We start from the raw sequence: 15,260 nt of genomic DNA on the forward strand, positions 1-15,260 counted from the left end.
GCGGCTAGAGCCCCAAACCAATTTTCGTATTGCACGTTTCTATCTGCGTGAATATAAACAGAAGAATACGGAAAGCATCGACGACTTCATGGCAAGATGTAAACTACAGGCAAAAAAATGCAGGTTTAGGGATAACCAAGAGACTGAAGAACATCTCATTGAACAAATGATTACCGGCATCTGACACCCGGAGTTACAAAAACTTCTAATTTCGAAAGGCATGGAGCTTACACTCCAAGAGGTCTTAAATAGTGGTAGAACGCATGAAGCGTCCCTTAACCACATGCGGCAAATGGCTGAAATTCGAGGCGATTGTCAGGAAATTAGTGCAATAAAAACAAGCCAATGTCGACGTTGTGGAAATAAACATGAAAAACAAAAATGTCCAGCCTGGGGCACCACATGCTCAGCGTGTGGCAAAAAGAACCACTGGGCGAAAGTCTGTACTAACAAAAAGGAGGGCACAAGAAAATACAGCCAAACAAAAACGATGAACAGCCAAAAGCAGCCGCAAGAAAACAGATACAGAAAGCGGAACAGTAAAATCTGCTCAGTAAAATCTGAGCCCAAGGAGATGCATAGAGAATTTGAGCAGTTAAACTTTAATGCGATGCATCAGCCAAAAGACGAGCGTACTGAAATAATAACGGGACTTAAAATAAAGCTTCCAATAGACCAGGCACTCATATACTCAAAGCAAAGGTGGACACAGGTGCAGAAGGGAATACGCTTCCTCTATGAACTTTTCGGAACATGTTTCCCAACAGAGTTGATGACTTAGGACAACCCATTCGAGGCTCCACGAAGAAAGAGCACACGATTCTGACGGCATACAATGGCTCAAACATAATACAGCATTGATCGATCTACATACAATGCGGACACAAAGACAAGTGGAAAACTTTAAAATTCTTTGTTGTCACAACAGAAGGGCCTACAATCATAGGATTACTTTCTCTCAGAGACTTGGAGCTGATAAGCCTCCACTGCACCATTCAACAAAAGAAAGATCCGATTAACTCCGTCAGCGAATTAAAAAATGCATATGCAAGTCAGTTCGATCGCATAGGACATTTTAAAAGTGACTACCACATCGTCCTAAAATCTGATCATCCTTCAGTAATACATGCACCGAGGAAATGCTCTATCCATCTTAGAGAAGAAATAGAAGAGGAGTTGAAATCCATGGAAGCCCAAGGCATCATCAGAAAGGTCACCGAACCGGCTGAATGGGTCAGCAGCATAGTGTATGTTCGAAAGAAGAATGGACAACTTCGCTTATGCCTTGACCCAAAGGATCTGAACCGGGCAATAATGAGATGTCATTACAAGACTCCCACCATGGAAGAGCTAGCACACAAGCTATCAGGTGCTCAACACTTCTCCAAGCTAGATGCTAAAAACGGATATTGGTCCATACCTCTTGACACAGAATCCCAATTACTAACGACCTTCAACTCACTGTTTGGGAGATACTGTTTCCAAGGAATGCCCTTTGGTCTGGTAATGTCACAGGATGCATTTATGCAGAGAATGGACATGATGTTATCGTCTTCAGAAAGACTAAGGAGGAGCACGACAGCAACCTCCACCGGCTTATGGAAGTAGCACAAACGGAAGGATTGTGTTTTAATGGTGATAAATGTGAGATATATCAAAAGCAGATAAGCTTTCTTGGGGCTATCTATGACAAGAACGGCATTAAACCAGATCCAAGTAAGGTAGAAGCTATAAAGCAGCTTCCCAGCCCTACCAACGTCAAAGAATTGCAAAAAGTGTTGGGAATCATCACTTACTTGTCACCATTCATTCTGCGCCTATCAGACTTAACTGTACCCATGAGAGATCTGTTAAAAAAAGAAGCAGAGTACCAGTGGACTGCCAGTCACCAGAAGGCTATGCAGAAAATAAAGGATGAGATCTGCAAAGAAATGTCTCTCGCTTACTTCGATCCAATGAAAGAGACAAGCCTACAGGTAGATGCCTCAAACAAGGGTCTAGGTTCAGTACTCTTGCAAGAAGGAAAGTCCATTGCATTTGCATCAAAAGCTCTAACAGCAACAGAACAAAGGTATGCAAACATTGAGAGAGAGCTTTTAGCTGTAGTTTTTGGCTGTGAGCGCTTCAAAACATACCTATATGGAAGCAAATTCCAAGTAGAAAGCGATCACAAGGCATTGGAAATGATCAGCTTAAAAAATCTAATTGCTGCTCCACCTCGTTTGCAACGCATGCTGCTGCGCCTACAAGGATATGACATGACCATCATGTATCGCCCAGGTAAGGAAATTACCCTGGCGGATGGATTCTCCCGACTACCCAACAGAAGGAGTAACGAGGAGATCGACCTTAATATCCGAGTTGACTTTGTCCAATTTTCTGCTAAAAAAGTAACACAGATAAAGCTAGCAACGAAAGCCAACCCTATACTCTGTGAACTTAAGGAAACCATCCTGCACGGCTGGCCCAATACATCCAGGGAAATAAGCAAAAACTTGCAGCCATATTGGTCGTATCGAGATGAGCTGGCCATTGAAAATGGAATTTTGATGAAGAGTAATCGGATAATTATACCCAAAGTGATGCAGCAGGAAATCCTACAAAAAATCCATTATGGTCATCAGGGTATGGAAAAATGCAAATTGCGGGCAAAAAGTTGTGTCTTTTGGCACAACATTAATAAAGATATAGACAGCATCACACAACAATATACCATATGTCAACAGCACCAAAAAGCCCAGAGTGCAGAACCTCTGATGTCACATGAGATTCCTGTAAGGCTCTGGCAAGTAGTGGCCACTGACCTGTTCCACAGTGAAGGTCACAATTACCTGCTGATGGTGGACTATTACTCAAAGTTTCCCTTTGTGAGGAAATTAAAGGAATTTTCCAGTCAGGAAGTAGTCAAACTAATAAAGCAGATATTCGGTGAACAAGGGATTCCAGAAAGAGTCATCAGCGAAAATGGTCCTCACTATAGCTCCAGTCTTTTCAAACAATTTGCAAGCGAATGGGGATTTGAACACATCACATCATCCCCTAGATACCCCCAATCAAATGGTCTGGCCAAGCACTGTATACAAGCCATAAAATCAGCGGTGCAAAAGGCTGCCTCAAGTAGTCGTGATGTAGACATGGTATTGCTGCGTTTACGGTCAACCCCAATCGACCATGCAATTCCGTCACCGGGTGAATTGCTATGGAACCGAAAGCTGGTGGGAAACTTACCAGTGAAGTGCCCCAACAATTCGACCCAAAAAGAAAAAACAGCAACTCGCCACTATCAAAGGCAATCCTACCAAAAGTCTCACTATGACCAACACACCCGAGAGTTACTAGAGATACAGGAAGGACAACACATCCGCGTATATGATCCAGACTCCAGCAAATGGTTTCCAGCAGTCATCACAAAGAGATGTGTTGAACCAAGATCATATGCGGTGCAGACTCCATCGGGGAAGTCACTTCACAGGAACCGCAGACATCTGAGAACAGATAAGTCTGCAATAAGGCTGAACTCCAAAACGTATGCAGCCATACCCATGATGACCCCAGAATCGAACGATTCATCAACGGATTGTATACCCATAGAGCATACCAGCCCCAACACAACCAATGACAGACCCGGTACAAATACACCCCACAAAACACTGAACACTCATCCTGGAACTCAGAAAGTATCCAGATCCGGTCGTATAATAAGACCACCCAAAAAATTTTCTTATGATGAGAACACCCCTTAGTTGGACACTCACACTATTGTACTAGTGTCAAGGTTCCTTTCTTATGTAATTTTTATTGTTTTTGTTTTATTTTTCTTTGGAAAAGAGGGATGTCATATTATGAGTTATGTCCTCTTTGATCAACTCTTTAATATAAGATAATACAAGAGTTGCGTCCCTTGTAGTTAGTAAAAATAAATACATGGACTTGCTCCATGGCTTATCACGCTTAAATGTATCTTGTCTTCTGGTGTCTTTTTTAATAAGGTTCATCCCGTATCATATAATGAAACAAACATAATCGGACACTTATGTCATAATATTTTTGCATATTCTTATAGCAAATCATCCTAAATCTTATTTAGACAAAAACATTAATTGATTCAAAAACCCTTTTAAAATATTTAAATGTGTTATCCATCGAGACAAAAATAGCGGTGCATGGTGGTTTTTTTTTTTTTGGGGGGGGGTTAAAATTTAAAATTTAATTAAAAATAGTTTTATATTCTGTTTTTCTATATAAATAAAACAGTAGACATATGTGTGTATGTAAACTATTAAACTACTGGTCACATAGCACTGAAATTCTCAGGAAATAATATTCATGTACTAAGGGTGGTTTATAGCGAATAATATCTTTGCTTACATGCATGCATATCGCATACTGACATCGGCAAATTTACATGTAAAATGTTCATTAAGCATTAGGTGACATTTTGTTTTTGTGCACTGCTTGTACATTTGTTTTTTGTTCTCAGGCTGAAACGCTCGGTTCTTTTTAATTTCAATTCTAACTGATGACACCAACTCATTTTATTATGTTTTTGTATTAAAAAAAAAAAAAAAAAAAAAAACGAAATCATACGTACATTTTACTGAAATTTGTAAATTTTGAAAACAAACCTATATATCTTTTTTACGATCTCATATTTACTTATTTTCATATATTTTTTATGACGGAGAAGGGAGGATGACACACAGAATACGGACAGTGCTGAAATAATTACGTTATTAGTTAGAAAGCCATTCTTAATATAGGGAGGGGAAGGTATTATTTAGACTATTCTGTACTTTCACCTAACAATTTATTAAATAAGAAACTGACATGTATTATCTGTTTTTGTTTAGTATTAAGTATCTGTTTCTCAATCCAATTTCTTGATTAGTTTATTGTAAAGCAAGTGTTGCCTAATTACTAACTGCACTTTGAAATATTTATTTTTTGAGTAGCATGAATTTTGAATAAGGTGCTTCTACAGTGTAGTACACATTTAAAAAATACAAACAATTTATAATGAAATCATGTATTTCGAAAAACTGCTGAGTCACTTCTCCGGAAGTGACGCCATGTGTTGATGATGGGGGAGGGGGGAGCATGATTATATTGCTTTAAAGTACTCTGGAGGCCGCCAGCTATTACCAAACCTTTTTTTAGGTGAGGTTGGGGTGTGGTGAATTAGTGCCTGTTCATTCTCCCAAGCATTACCACCACTTTTTCTGTTTATGGAAAGGGGGGCAGTAGATGATTTCGCGTCAGAACAGATACTACACTTTGATCTTAGCCAAAAAGCCAATTAAGCGCTTAGTTTTCTACCAAGCATTACCACCTTCTAAAAAAAATACAAAATGAAATATATTTTAAGATAATACGGGTTAAAATTACGAATAACTATTGTCGAAATTAGTAACATCTAAGAATTATGAAAAATGATGAAATGTGAGTTAATTGATTGGTGTATTTGTAATGAAATAATCTGTCTAGACAAAATATCAACGTTATTATTTTCGTAAGGCGTGGCCATAATATAGGTTGAAATTATGAAAAATTGTTGTCGAAATTAGAAACATATCCAAGAATTATGAAATATGATGAAATGTGAGTTAATTGATTACAACGTTTGTAATGAAATAATGAAGCTAGACACTTTGTCAATGTTATTATTTTCGTACGCTGGGGATGGGGGTGATGATAATGTTGATTAGAATTATAAAAATTACTGTCGAAATTAGTAATATATCCAGGAATTATGAAAAATGATGGAATGTTAATTAATTGATTGGGGCGTTTGTAGTTAAATAATCGGCCCAGACAATATATTAAAGTAATTACTTTTTGTAAGGGGTGGCCATAATGTGGGTTAAAATTATGAAAAATGATTGTCGAAATTAGTAACATATCCAGGAATTTTGAAAAATGATGAAATGTGATTAAATCGATTGATGTGTTTATAATGAAATAAACAATCCAGACAATATATCAAAGTTATTATTTTTGTAAGGGGGGTAGTAATGCGGGTTGAAATTATAAAAAATGATTGTCGAAATTAGTAACATATCCAAGAATTATGAAAAAATGATGACATATGAGTTTATTTATTGGTCTGTTTGAATTGAAATAATTGGCTCAGACAATATATCACAGTTATTATTTTCGTAGAGGGGTGGGGCGGTAACGGTCACAAATGTCAAAAACGATTGTTGAAATTAGTAACATTTCCAAGAATTATGAACAATGATGAAATGTGAATGGATCGATTGGTGTGTTTGTGATGAAATAAACAACATAGAGAATATATCAAAGTAATTATTTTCGTAAAGGGGGAATCATGTGGATTAAAATTATGAAAAATAATTGCCGAAATGAGTAACATATCCAAGAATTATGAAAATTATTAAATGTGAGGTAATTTGTTAATGTTTTTTCGATGAAATCATCAAACCAAACAATATATCAAAGTTATTATTTTCGTAAGGGCAGCGGGCGATAATGTGGGTTACAATTATGAAAAATGATTGTCGAAAGCAGTAAGATATCCAAGAATTATGAAAAATGATGAAATGTTAGTCAATTGATTGGTGTGTTTGTAATGAAATAATATATCCAGACAATATATTGGAGTTATTATTTTCGTAAGCGAGGGGAGATACTGTATGTTAAAATTATGAAAAATGATTGTCGAAATTAGAAACATATCCAAGAATTATGAAAATGATGAAATGTGAGCTAAATGATTGGTACGTTTTTAAAGAAATAATCAGCCCAGACAATATATCAAAGTTATTACTATCGTATGGAGTGGCGCGATAATGTGGGTTACAAATATCAAAAATGATTGTCGAAATGAGTAACATATCCAGGAATTATGAAAAATGATCAAATGTAAATTAATAGAATGGTGTGTTTGTAATGAAATAATCAACTCGGACAATATATCAAAGTTATTATTTTTTCATAACGGGGTGATAATGTTGGCTAAAATTATGAAAAATGATTGTCGAAATTAGTAACATATCCAAGAATTATGAAAAAGGATGATATGCAAGGTAATTTATTATTGTGTTTGTAATGAAATAATCGGCCCAGACAAAATATCAAAATTATTATTTTATTAAGAGAGTAGGCGATAACATGGGTTACAAATATGATAAATGATTGTCGAAAATAGTAACATATTCAAGAATTATGAAAAATGATGAAATGTAAATAAATCGATTGGTGTGTTTGTAATGAAAAAAAAAACCTAGACAATATATCAAAGTTATTATTTTCGTAAAGGAGGGGGCACGATAATGTGGGTTAAAATTATGAAAAGTGATTGTCGAAATTAGTAACATATCCAAGAATTATAAAAAATTATGAGGTGTGAGTTAATAGTTTGGTGTGTTTGTAATTAAAGAATAAACCCGGACAATATATCAATTATTATTTTCGTAAGAGTGTGGCAATAATGTAGGTTTAAATTATGAATTGTCGAGATTAGTAACATAATCAAGAATTGTGAAAAATTATGAAATGTGAGTTAATTGATTCGTGTGATTAATAAAATAATAAACCTAGATAATATATCAAAGTTATTATTTTCGTAAGGGGGTGCGATAATGGAGATTAAAATTATAAGGAAATTAGAAACATATCCAAGAATTATGAAAAATGATAAAATGTGAGTAAATCGATTGGTGTGTTTGTAATGAAATAAACGACCTAGAAAATATATTAAAGTTATTATTTTTGTAAAGGGGGGCGATAATGTGGGTTAATATTATGCAAAATGATTGTCGAAATTAGTAACATATTCAAGAATTATGAAAAATTATGAAATGTGAGTTAATTTATTGGCGTTTTTTCAATGAAATCATCAAAGCAAACAATATATCAAAGTTATTATTTTTGTAAGGGCAGCGGGCAATAATGTGGGTTACAATTATGAAAAATGATTGTCGAAATTAGTAACATATACAAAAATAATGAAATGTGAGTTAATTGATTGGTGTGTTTGTAATTAAATAATAAGCCCAGACAATTTATCAGTTTCTGTGGGTGGTTAATAATATTTTTTTGAATTTTCAATGTTAACTTCTGGGAATGACGTCACAGTTGTAGTGGTGAGTAGAAAGAAACATGATTATGTTGCTTTTTACCGTGCTCTGGAGTCTCTATGAATTAATAAACCTTCACTTTTGGGGTTGGGCTGGAGAGAGTAATGTCCATTTTGGGGTCACTATGCAATCTCCCACAATGTCATATTCCAAAAATATGGAATAACTATGGAATCATTTTCCGGAAATGACATCGTTTCTGTTACTAATGTGTTGTTGGTGGTTGTGGTAGGAAGTGGGGAGAACTATATCAATATTGAAAATTGTGGTAAAGTAAAAGTAGCCTAATGATCATTGGCGTCAATGCATTTATGTAATTATTTGGAAAACCTGCTCTGTTATGGTCAAGAAATGATATCATTTCTCTTTAAATGATGGTGTCAATAGACACCATCATTTTAAGTGAAATGATATCATTATATATATAATAGATATAGGGAGGGAAAGAACACAGTAATGTGGAATTTTGTAGTGAAGCAAGGGTTGCCTAATCACAAAGCTTTTCAACGTATTTGTTTATTTGTTTGTAAAGCCTGCTGAGTAATCTTGCGAAAATGACGTCTTTTTTCTCAAAAATTTTGTTGTTGGTAGTGGGGAAAAATGAAACAGAGTAATGTGAAATTTGATAATGAAGCAAGGGTTGTCTAATCACTTAGCTGTGTCAGTGTATTTATGCATTAATTTTAAAATCCTGCTGAGACATCTTCTAAAAACGACATAATTTTTCTTACAATAATAATACCGTTAGTGAGGAAGGAAAGAAACGCAGTAATGGTGAAATTTATGGTGAATCAAGGGTTGCGATCTCATTAACCAACACAATGTATTTATGTATTAATTTGGAAATCCTAATGATCCATCTTCTAAAAATGATTTCAATTTTCTTAAAATTATGGTAGCCTTGGTGGGAAGAGAAATTATTTCATATATGTTGTACAATACCTGTCGAGAGTATGTTAAATTATTTCATATATGTGTATAAATTACCCGTTCGAAGGTAGGTAAACATATTTTAAATATGTGTTGTTAATTACCCGTCCAAAAAGGTAAAATTATTTCATGTGCATTTTATAAATTACCTGTCCTAGGGAAGGTACAATTATTTCATACATGTGTAATAGCCGTCCTAGGGCAGGTAAAATATTCTTTTGCTCGAAATAGCAAATGATACATAGACATTAAAAATTCCTCTCTCCAAAGAATAACAATTATATTCAAAATCAACTTCAATTTTCTCATTGTTTATACGGTCCCGAGCAACGCCGGGTAGCCCCGCTCGTCATATGATAAAATGCAGGCTTTTATCTTTCTGGAGGAAAAAATTGCTCAAGAATAATGGATTTTAATTCGTTAAAAGAAGAAGAAAAAAAGACAGCTTGGATTTATACCATTTTTTTTTTTTTTGCCGTGCCTAATTTGAAGACTTTCTCAAGATAATTGAGTTAAAGAAATAACACACAAGGAAATAATCGAAACATTTGGTGCGTTAGTGACGTAAAAAAAAAATGGAATATAGCCGACTATATATATGTGTGTGTGTGTGTGTGTGTGTGTGTGTGTGTGTGTGTGTGTGTGTGTGTGTGTGTGTGTGTGTGTCATTTGAAAAATAGAGAAAAAAAACTATGACGCTTTTATTGCTTTGGTTGCAAAACTACATGACATAAGAAACGCATAAATATCCTTTTGTTGAAAGAAAGAAAGAAAGAAAGAAAGGAAAGAGAAAGACAAAAAAAAAGAAAAAATTGAAGTGCATAAATCAACGATGAAAAAAAATAAAAACAAGAATAAAAAGGTAAGAAAGAAATAATCCAATCAAAAATAAACATGGAAAGGGTCTAAGGCTGAGAGAAATATGGAAAAATAGACAAAATAAACAAAAACTACCCAATAAAAAAATGCTTGCTGACATTGGATGCCGGCCTAGCGAATGAGTAATGAAAACAACATAAAGACATCGAAGGCAAACTGACTCCACCGCGACAGGAAATGAAACCTTGTCATTTCAGATCTTGCTTTAATATACTCCAGAGTCGATTGGGCCGGCCGCGGCTTGCTAACATATTGTTGGCTTTTGCGCACTTGCATCCCAAGTCCGCGTATCGGAATGCGGTCGATTAACACATCTTTTCTTCATTTGTTATTTTATTCATTTATTTATTCATTTATTTATGGGTAAGTTATTCTTTTCAAATGTTCATTCACTGTTTTATTCAGCAGAGTTATCATCCGTTGTTAGGTTGGATTGTAGAGGAACTAACGTATCTAACATATAGTTATCTTGTCAGATTTTCATAGTCAGACTCAAATAGTATTAAAGTTAAAGTTAATGAAGTACTATTGCCACATTTGGACAGGAGCACCTTATCCTGCCTTGACAAAGTTCTAAACCGACTTCGTAACATACTAGTTGATGTCCTTTTCTCTTCCCTGCAACCGCTTTCTCACAGAAGAAGCGTTGCGGGCCTATCTCTGCTCTATTTCATAGTAAGTGCTCGTCTGAGCCCCAATCTATGATCCCCTTGCTAAAATTTCACAAATAATACTCGACTAGCTAAAACCACTAATTTCTCCCACTCTCTGTCGGTGCTGGAACCTAACCGCGAATTCCATAAACAAAATTCTTTCCTTGAACTGATTGTTTGTGGAACTCTATTCCACTGGTCTCCTTCTCAGCTAGCTACAATATTGCCATCTTCAAGTTCAACGTAAGCAAGTTCTTGCTGAATCATCCTCTTAAATAATCAAATTATACCAAATTTCCACTACTAACGATTATTATGCTATTGTCCCAATGGGCTACGGTACACACATTAACGTTAAGTGACCTCCGGGTTTTGATAAGTGGTGACCCTTTGTAAAAAAAAAAAAAAAAAAAAAAGAAAGAAAATAAAAAGAAAAGTCAAACTTTGCTTCTGACTAGCAGCTTTTCGTTTGTATTCGTTGTACCGTGCTTTTGGTAATATAATAATATACTTAGTCACAATTTGTTTAAAAAGAATACTTAGTCCAGCCCGGGTGACTATTAATATGAAACATTTTCCACTCCATAATAAACACCAACGTATATTCATTTGCATATTTTTATATAAAATATACAATATATTCGTCCCGTCATACAAAAGTTAGTGATGGGCGAAACCCTTCCAAGTGATGAGGGGAAGCAAGAAAGCGAATAAGTCAGGCAGACAACCTCTGGAGTCTGATATTAATTTTGAAAAAATAAATCTTTCATTCATAGAAAGTCTTAGGTTCATCAGAAATGATAATAGTGATTTATGAGGGGCGTTCCAAAAGTAATGCCTCCTATTTTTACTCCGTCCGAATGAATCAGAGAGTATTACAAACTGCATTGGTATGATGACTGAACTTATGCATTCATGAACTTTACTCACATTCATGACAGTTTCATCTCTCTGTTGCAAGTGTGAGACTAAGAAAGCGACCTCTGCCATGGATGTGCGTCAGAGGCAGAGATGCGTCAATGAATTCCTGAGAAAAGTGCATTGAGAATGGTGGTTACTATGTAGAAAAATAAATTTTGGTACACAAAAGGTCGTTTGATTTAATGGTACCACTCCAGTCTTCGTAGTTCTTCAAAAGTTTTAGTTAAAAAATAGGTTTTACTTTTGGAACGACTCTCGTGTGCAAAACGCACTCTGGACACCATCACTGGTAAAAGTGTATTGAGAATGTTGGTGATTATGTAGAAATATTAAATTCTGAAGCACAAAAGGTCGCTCGTTTTAATGGCACTAATCCCGTCTTTGTAGATCTTCAACTTTTTCAGTAAAAAAAAAAAAAGTGGAGGTTTCACTTTTGGGACAACCTTGTACATATGCAAAGTTACATTATTGATGTAATTCTATGATTTTGTGTGAATATCATTGCGAACACGAGCGGAGCATAATTTTTTCGTCATTTCTGACGAAGGGTGTGTACACTAGTATTTACGTAATTATATAAATATAAAAATCAGTAGAAGCATAAATTATTTTATATTGAAAAATATTATAACAGTTATCTACCTTAAGTTTTAAAAGGTAGAAACTAATGTAGAGGACTAGGATATATAAATCTAAATCCTAATCCCGTTACAAAAGAAAATAATGAAACGAATGGAATGAATGAAACAAAGACTCAATTAATGGATAAGATAAACGTGTCGTTTATTTATTGTTGAAAGAATGAATGTTTTAGATATAACACGTGTTCATGTCCGTGCAGGTGTAACCATCGTTTGTTGCAGGACTGGTGGTGTAGAAAGAAAAGGAAATGCGTGTTCATCTCACTATCGTTTGTTCGCGCGTGGGAAAAGAAGTGAGGGATGTAGTGGAAAATGGGAACGATAGTCCAGCGTGTAGACAAAGAAAAAGATAGAAGGTTGACATCAGTTAAACTGTGCGCCATGTTAGCCGTCAGCTACGCGGTGGTGTTCTCAGGGACAAGTTGTATATATATAGAGAGAAAGAGTGAGAATGTCAATCCAGTTCATGGAGAGAGAAAGCGTATAAAGTGTACGTATTGTCTGTTGGCTTTTTGTCCCACATAGTAGCAAGTGGTGTGAGGTACGCATGTGCGCGTGCATGCCGAAAAGGCACGCTGTCGGTCCGTAGAACGTACAGCTAGAAAGCAGTCCTAAAAGGAAGAAGGGGGTTATTGCTCTTTCTTTTATAGGTGTTTCCGGTGGTCTTTCGCGCATGTGTGGATTTCCTTTGAAAGGGGAAGTGACGTTGTCCATGCGTGCGTGTATGTGAGTACATGTGTATACGTTAGCGTGTGTGTATATACACGTGAATGTGAGTGTATGTACGCGAACGTGAATATATGTACGTGTGTAGACGTGGGCGCGTATGTAAGTAATATAGCTTGAAATGTGAACGCGTGTTTTTGTGTGAGACTAGAAAAGGCTCGCGCACTAATAAAGAATTAAAAACTAAACTGGCGTGACCGCATCCAGGACAACGCCAGGTCAGCAAATAAATTAATTTAAATTATTCGCTCTCTATGCACTCAGTAAATGCCCCAACTGAAAACCAGAAAATTGTACCTTCGCACTAGTGCACAAGTGCCAACAGATTTCTTGCTTACTACAGAGGAGGCAATTCTAGTGCACGATATTCGTAGGTTCGGCTCAGATTTACGATTTAACTCAACAACAAAAATCGGCAGTAGTCATATGACCGACCACGGCAGTTACCGCTACTGATAATTTCAAAGAAAACCGGCACTTTTAATATTATTGCTTCAGCACTTTCATTGCAGAAACTGTTTCATTTCTATGTAGAATATGTTTTGTTTTTATTCTTGCTATTATTTTTGTTTTACCAGCGATGTTAATGTGCAACGCGGACGCCTACTTAGCGGCGATTGACTGTTTACTTTCTTGTCCGTACAACGTGTCCAGCTGTTCAAAATGAATTTCAATTACATTTCTGTCAGAGGGTGAGTCATCGACTAAGAAAAACGTGTAGAAATGTTGGCACAGATCCAGAAAGCACGTCTCCTGATAGAGAAATAGTGTTCATATATGAAAGAAATAGTGTGAAATTACGTTGCTCACACGTTTTAAATAATACATGGAAGGGGGCGGTTGGAAGTTATAAAAAGCTCTGGTTGGTTAAACAAGATCATGTATTGAGAGAAAGAAAAACAGGAACACACACACGTGCGTGCGCACACACATACACACACACACATATATATATTTTCAATGAATACTAATTATTTTTTTATACTTACAGCCACTAGTGTTTCATCCTTGCGCAATCATTAGTACAGGAAGTGATAATTACGGCTGGTCACGAGACTTGAACGCAGTCAATAAAGCAGACATTGGCTTTGTGATTTAGCCTTCTCTCCATAAGCCACTATGGATTCACTTTTAACTAGAAATGAATTAAGATACTTAGGTAGCCGTGTAAGCGGGATTGTTATAATCGACTGCAATAAGAGTATTTAACAAACGGGAAGTTTGGAATAATGAATGTATGTTAATTAGCCACTTTATTTTCAATTCACTAAATACGATTTTATTTATTTTCTTATACCTACAGACACCAGTGTTTCATACTTATGCAAGAGAGAGAGAGAGAGAGAGAGAGAGAGAGAGAGAGAGAGAGATTTTGAAAATAGTTAAATATAAGTTAAACATTGGTTAAGTAGTAGCAATAGCCTCTATCCCCATATCTGTTTCCTAGAAATTTATGAAGCAATCCACAAAACCGATCGGTAATATTGTGTAATTTAATATTAGTATTATAAACTAACCGTACCTATATGGCGTTGCCTGGAAGTCTTTCTTTGTTTAAATCTTTATAATTTTGTTCTACTTTCCTTAACAGTGACGAGATTTTATTGTCGTTATGAAAATCCGTCTTTATGTGAAAAGTAAATGAAATAATGAAAACAATCAAGAGGCAATAAAAATGAACAAATAATAACTAGACACGGAAGGTAAACAATTAAACCCAACTTTGTTTAAAGAAATAAAAGCCGTTGCTTTTTGTTAGGAAATAGGTCGAACACAAGAAAGAAATATGGTAAATTATATTGTAGACACGTTTTACCGGAAGTGAGGGTCAGCTGATCGGATTTGCGTGTGAGTCACGTGATCAGGTTAGCTGGAGTCAGGGAGTTTGTGTTTGGACGTAGAGAAGAACAGACGGCTTAACAGGTCGTCCCCTCCCCTTCACTGGGGGGGGGGGGCGCTGACATGTGTGGAAATAAGACTTTGAATTAACCACACAAGCAAAGACATTCACTTTCCATTCTTCTTCGATCGGGACCTGGAAGGTGAATAAAAACTATATAAAACCAATCTTCGTATTGGAGTGAATGAATATTTGTCCAAAACAGGTTTCCAGTCTCCCCTCCAAGAACAAGATGAATTCCAGGTGGACAAGATCAACGACGCATGACGTTAAGGTATGTCCAAAATACATGTACCACACACACACACACACACACACACACACATAACTGCATATGAACAAGTAGATATGAATATATCACAAATAGACGGCAACATTTAGACGATCATACAACAATACAACATTTTGTTTCCAAAATCACGGTTAACAAAGTTAACCTAAGTAACAATTAAGAAATAAAAAAGTACATAAAATGCATAAAAAAATTAGTGGGTTTTTAAATTAGAGACAC

The 15,260-nt window shown here is 35.7% G+C and overlaps 1 protein-coding gene across 8 annotated transcripts in view; it reads left to right on the forward strand.

The window, feature by feature from the left end:
- Positions 1-15,260, forward strand: part of LOC145303651 (uncharacterized) — a 637,407-nt gene that overhangs the window by 511,414 nt on the left and 110,733 nt on the right. The window contains exon 1 of one of the 8 annotated variants that reach the window (XM_080145213.1): positions 14,611-15,023. The exons of 5 other annotated variants lie outside the window; for them this stretch is intronic. The gene's annotated coding sequence lies outside the window, so the exon portion shown is untranslated. Of the gene's footprint in view, positions 1-14,610; positions 15,024-15,260 lie in introns of those variants that run through there. 2 more of the 8 variants (XM_080145216.1, XM_080145218.1) reach the window with 2 other exon arrangements.

The sequence above is a fragment of the Euprymna scolopes genome, chromosome 19 (genome assembly GCF_053919585.1).
Source record: "Euprymna scolopes isolate OS-2025 chromosome 19, ASM5391958v1, whole genome shotgun sequence".
NCBI classification, from domain to species: Eukaryota; Metazoa; Mollusca; class Cephalopoda; order Sepiida; family Sepiolidae; genus Euprymna; species Euprymna scolopes.